Genomic DNA, 7,043 nt, shown 5'->3' on the forward strand with positions numbered 1-7,043 from the left:
GCATTCTGCATTCTGCAATCTTCAAAATATTATGGTACCTACCTACCTAGTTAATTATTGTAAGATAACTGTAATAAACAAGACACAACTCTCAAATACACTGGAAACATCCATTGTGTCATACGGTGATTGGTATAAATGATAATATTGTACAGAGATCGTTACATATTATCTAAATCCATTTGCATTTCTGCCATTTAGTCTTATTCTGTTTTGACATCTCATAATTAAAATAAAGTTAGTTATAATAATATGTATGTATTCCATATTATTATTAGTAATACTTTATCCTTTCGTACAGTAGAATTATAAAATAAATGTGATAAAATAACTGATTAATTATTTAAAGTTCATAATAATTATTCATTTATAACTATTAAATTTATATGGTACCGTTCGCACACTCAGACACATTTACAATTTCAAAATATTGAATTATTGATCGGGGAATAAAATTTTATAAGATTGCCATTATACGGACACCATGACACATGATGACGTCACATTAAACAACGAATTACGTTTGTACTCATGCATACAAACGTGCAGTATATAGCCTATAAGGTTTTTGGGAATCTCATGCAAACTACCCTAAGGCACCACGTAGCTGTGTAAATACGGCCTTTTGAATAAATCTATAACTGTTGCAGAATTATTTTTATTAGCAAATTTGTGTTCGTATTATAATATTCACATTCTTTTCTGTAAAAGGCAGTCACAACAGACTCATTAAGAGCTTATTTAATTTTAAAATTAAAGTTTATTATTTTTATTATATTGGTAGTGGTACTTCGCATTTTTAATAAATTCATTTTATTAAGTTATTATAGGTAGTACCTAGGTTTTATTTTAGCATTATTTTTATTTATTGTATTTCAGATGGGAGGGCAATAACTCGGTTCAGGTTCGGATGTTGACAGATTCTACCTACGTGAGGATGAGTATAGGTGGACATTGTTATATAAATTCATTGAATAGGGTCTACTTCATGAAGCGGGCCCCCCGGCCAGGATCTTTGGTGGCCCCCCTACCTATCGCTAAGGTTAAAGGCAGTGTAATGCTTTACAGTAGCGTTTTCAAAATAGTGTTCGAGCTAAAATTAAAGAAATTCTCAGCATTATTTAAGTGATTTTTTGTATTTATAATACATCCATTTGAATTATGGATTTGTCTAGTATATTGACACACAAGAATCAAAAATTGCATCCCATAATCATATATTTTAAAATGTTAATATCTACACCCTAAACTATAAGAGCAAATAATGTGTGTTTATCTCACCTATCTAGTTGACCTACCATGCCGAGCCCCACCCTAAGCGGGAACCCAAGCTAAAGCCCTGTCAGCCCTCTCCCTTATGGGGGTCATGGTCTACTTAGCTCAATCGGTGTACTTCCTTATAGCTAATTTGTAATTTTTGTATTTACTCTTTCTACTGTTTAATAACTTAATACGGCATTTATTTCTTTTTTATATATAAGTACCTACTGTTATAATATTACTTCATTGTTTTTAAATGTCATACTGTGAACGTCTTAAATTTACAATTCGTAAGGTTTACTATAATAATATGTAAAATAAATAAAATTTGATTTGATTTATTAAGCTACACCTAACTTAATGCGGCTTTCCAACATACAAAGGTTTCCATCATCTTGACTAAAGTTTGTTTGTCTTTATTAATTAATAGTAGTCTGTAAGGCCGGTGAATATATCAATGCATTGCTTTGACCAGCGCATCTATTCTACACTTTCTTTCGACCATGTCCGATCCTAATAGGATCATAATATGGGCCTCCACAGAGTATTGGTTTGTATTAACAGATTTTTTTTACGAGAAATAAATGTCAGCAACTCGCTCAACCTATTAGGTCCATACTCTGACAGACACAAATTAAAAAAAAACAATATGTGTACTTGCCAGATCCCGGATTCGAACCTGGAACCCACGGCGTTATAGTCCAACGCTTAAGCCGCGCGGTGACCGTGGGTGTATTGGGTCTATTATATACACAAGACTGTTATCGGCCGCTATCGGCAGCTATCAAGGGAAGTTTGTCATAATTTGTATCGAAGTATTAGCACTTATTGTAACAATTAAAATAAGTTAGTTTTAATTGTTATAATGAGTGCTATGTTTTAACAGCACCTCTCCTGACTGTATTCATTTTAGAGCGATATAGACAGTCTTGAATATTTAGATGGGTAACTTATTGTAATTGTTACAATAAGTGCTAATACTTCGATACGGAAAAATAATAACTGCCCTAGCTAGCTGCAGATAGCGGTCTATCATAGCAGTCTCGTGTATAGAATAGATGCGCAGGACCTACAAGGGTGATAGTAACTACTCCTCACTGAGGTACCAAATTATCAGAATATTTTTATTGTGATGACAAAATTTTAACTCGATACGAAGAATACAAAAATAACTACGTACCTAGGTATGTGTCAAAGCAAAATATTTTTTTTATAATTCTTGGGTCAGCGTATGAAGGTTATCGCCGAGTAGGTAGGTACTTATTTATCATCATTTTTTATGAATATTTATAAACACATAATAATTAATATTTACTGAGGACAACAGTTTTTAATAGGCTGATATATTATTATATTTTTAAATAATATAGAGTACATATTTCAATTATAATAAAATTACCTATTGATAAATTATTTCTCACCTTGAGGTGAGAACGTAAAATACGTCTTATTTAATACCCATGTCGAATTAGATACTTAGGTACTTATAATAACAGAATGATTTTAAAAAAATCATTTTGAACACAGAACACAAAAAATAATAAACTATTAAAAATTGTCACATTTTTATTTCATTTTCAATTAAAAAAATAATTAAAATACATAATACATAGATAATCTCAGTCAGTCTCATAAAAATATTGAACATATTATCTATATAATTTTAAAACTCACTTCTGAGAAAATATAGAAAATAGAACACAATAGAAAAAAATCTTTTTGAAAAAAATAAGACACCCCGCAGGAATCGAACATAGAGATACAGTCTCTCGGGTAACGCGCCCACGCACATACTCCACTATGCTAAAGTAGTCATACTTAATTACGAAAGATTTTAACTATTGACCTTTTAATACTCACTGAAGGGCTTCCCAAATCGAGCTTCTATTTGACGATCGGCTTTTGTATTTTAAATCAAAGTAGGCATTACTTTAATTACTAACCGACGTCACGGATCACTCCAAGATTTTTTGTTTGTAACTTACTTGAATTTGCTAATAATTTTTAATAAACTATTTTTTATTCAACGAATAATTCACAAGATTTAAAAATGTAACATTCTAATTATTGAACTTACATAATTTTGAAATCACTTCTGAGAAAATATATTATAAACAATAGAAAAAAATTTTTGGAAAAAGTACTAAGTAAGTAAGTAATAGATCACTGTGGAAAATTAATGAATATAAGTAAATGGGTAGTTTTACTTTATTTGATTCGTTTTGTCTTATCTTTAGATGTTATTTCATCGATATCTTCAAACCTTACGTCTAACTCGAACTCGTGGTTTGGCTCTAGCAACTCCGCACTGACCCCCAGGTCAATTTCTGGGTGAGGCGTCGTCAGTTTTGGTCCACAATCATGATGATGATGATGATTATGACGATGCCAAGGCTGGTGATGATGATGATGGTGCTGGTGTACAGGATCCGTCACTTGACGACCGCCATGGTGAAACTCGTATGTATGTTGAATTCCTGGGGAATAACGCTCACCGGGTCTCATCCATTGTTCACGGACCTCCCTCTTCAATGCTGAACCATCCTTGTGAATGTCAACTGATTTTAATTCACCAACTGGGTTTCCGTTTGAAAAATTTACCACGAAAACAAATACAAATACAGATAAAACTAAAACTCGCCAGTTATCCATTATGAATATAATATAATGAATAACGTACTTATTTGTTATTTTTAATAAATGTAAAAGTAATTCAGTTCACGTACAGCCTTTAGTGATGTCGTATATAATACAGCAGCTAGATTCAAATTTATATATTTATATATTTATATCATTGTCTTTATCTCTATTTTGTTAATAGAGCCGCATCTAGAGTTGGGTTTCGGGAATTTCCTGACGGGAATTCTCGAAAAATTTTCGAGATTTTCCATCCCGAATCTCGAGAATTGAAATTCTATTTTAATAAGTAATGTTTTGAATTATTTTTGTTTTTCTGCTTCTATTTTGTTTGTCTTCTTACATAAATAAAAAAAAACATTTTTTTTTTGGAATATGTCTGTTTTTACACTGATTTTAGGATTTTTACAGTTTTTTTTTTTAATTTACCGATATCTCGAGAATTCCCGAGAATTCTTTTCTGAAAATCCAGAATCTGGGAAATTCAAATTTTCTTCATTTCGGGAAATCCCGAATCTCGAGATTGAGATTTTCTCGGGAAATACCCAACTCTAGCCGCATATAGTAAAAAGAAACACAGAGAAGTAACATGCGCGTTAAGGAAATTCATTATGCGCTTTATATTCGAAGAATTAAAAAAAAAAGAAGTTTATCGGCGCGCTTTAATCAATAAGAGCTTTCAAAGTTAGGCATATTATATACTAGTATTTCCGAACCAATATCTGTGTTGCTACGATAATATATAAGAGCTTACGAGGAATTTATAGTTTGCAATATATTTTGAAGTTGAGAAAAAAAATATATTAATAGACTCAGAACAGATAATAAATAGATTTCCGATACGCAATATTCAAGACGCCACGTTTTGGTGCAGGGTTTTGAATGTGTGAGTGTCTTACGAAAATGAAAAACGCATTATGCACGTGCAATAGTGTGTGTAATCCACCAATATTAAATGAGCGTCAATGCTTAAACCGAGAGAAGTTGTCAGTATTCGACGTATGACGTATTCTTGACATGTGTTTAAGTTTATCCCGGATTATTCCTAACTCGAGATATGTCACCTGCTACCCTTACCCGTTAGGTATTTCAGTTTCCATTATTTCTGAGTTGCCTGTTAATTGACTTTCAGGTGAGGAATGAAACTTTTTTTAAGTAAATATTATGGTTAGATATTATGGTACGTAATCAAACATAAATCATTAAAAAGTTCAACTGTATACGAAAATTTGTAATTTAAAATTTGTGACATTTAATTTTACCACGAATTTTGAGAGTAAAGTCGGTTAATGGAGATTAATTCAAATTATTCTAATAGAAAAAGAGTCTGATCTAAGGTCTGATCCCCAGTGACGTCCCTAGACAAAATGCCGCCACTGAGCAGCGCCATCATGCCGCCCATTTTTTATCATCCGTGCTTGTGTCGTTTCTGGTCACCAAGAACGTAAATAAGACATCACGAAACAGACAAAAATTATACTCCTGTTAAAACTTTTATGTTAATTAATAGATACATTTTGTTTCCAACTATTGAGCTGAATGAGTAAAGGAAAGATATTTTTGTTATTACGTAGGTACTCAGTTTAGGCAGCTATTACTATATGTGTCGCTGAGTTTCAAAACCCGCTATAACACTTTTTTGAAATAATTAAGATATATATTATATCGTTGGATTCGTTATTAAAATCTCTACATGAAAATTTTATCGCCTCTTTCAAAAGCCGCTACGATTAACTGTCATTTATGAAACAAAATCAATGTGTCTATCAAACCCCGCTATAACACTACTGAAACATACAGAAACCTTTTTAGTTCAAAAAGTTTTTGTTGATTTTCTCAACATAATGAAAAAGTGTTATAGCGGGCTTTGAACTCAGCGACACATATACCAAATGATTCTCCTCGATTTGCCGCCCTTCGAGTAACTGCCGCCCCCAAGCGAAGCTCAATCTGCCTACTCCCACGGGACGTCACTGCTAATCCCACAATTATTATTGTCAGGTAATTTAAAGTTAAACCATTTGTTTTTTCATGACAGGTACATTGTGACGTAAAAGAAGTGAAACCACGCAGCGAGTGGGGCGCACGCGCAAAATTTCTACTAGTGGCGCGTAAATCGTCGAAAATACAACGTAATCAAATACGCCAGCGCACACTGGATTTGACGACGCCTAGTGCCCGCCTGCCGCATGAGTCACCGTTTTTCGCTTCTCAGCGATACGATTTAACGAAATTACAACGGAGTCCATTCATTGAACACAGCAAGCAAAATCACGCTCCTCGAAGCGTCGTCGATAAGACGGTCGAGAAGCCATTATTAAGAACAGTGTACGCTTTGTTTAGTTATTGCGTGTCCGATATTTAATTACAAGCCCCGAGAAATAATATAATATTTTTATTGCTTTGTTATGAGAGACGCTGTAATAATAATTATTTTGTGCTTCTTGGGCCCCTTATTACATAGGTGAAGGGTAATGCGCGGCAAGACGCGTGTGATTATGGTTATGAATATACGCTACTCACGCCGACTACGCCCGCTCGTCCGTCTTGGTGGGCTTTATGCCTTATAGACTTCTTCTCCAAGGAAAAATGTATGTTTCAATTTTAAAGTATTTTACTTTTACTAAGAAAAATGTAGGATCATGGCACATTGTTTTTCCGTAGAACATCAATTATATGGGAAACACTTCATTATTATGATCTTTCCAAAGTCACAATATGGAACATAATTATTATTCCACTCTTGAAAATTTCTTCATATATTATGTGTTGGTTAAAGATTTAGTTCGACTTATCGCCTATTACCACATGGAACACACGAAAGAAACGTTAGGTACTAACATTATATCTTTGAAAACTGAATCTCCGAATATGAATGTAGACGTGGCGAGTGGTGGAGAGAGGGTATATTTTTTTCCTACAATTGCAACGATTTCCAATAATGTAAATCCAACACTGGTTACTTATCGGGACTTTCCAAAATTTACTTATCACATTGTAGGTACTGGGTTATCTTTTCTGCGTATATTTAAACCCAGAGTAAATACCAAGTTTATCATATTTTTTTGAACTTTATTATCATGGTTTGTTTATTCCTAATTAATATCGTAGACATGATTTTATTTCATAATACCCACGTCTTGTCA

Source organism: Rhyacophila brunnea, unplaced genomic scaffold, assembly GCF_057557595.1.
Source record: "Rhyacophila brunnea isolate RB1 unplaced genomic scaffold, BYU_Rbru_1.0 scaffold_8, whole genome shotgun sequence".
Lineage (NCBI taxonomy): Eukaryota > Metazoa > Arthropoda > Insecta > Trichoptera > Rhyacophilidae > Rhyacophila > Rhyacophila brunnea.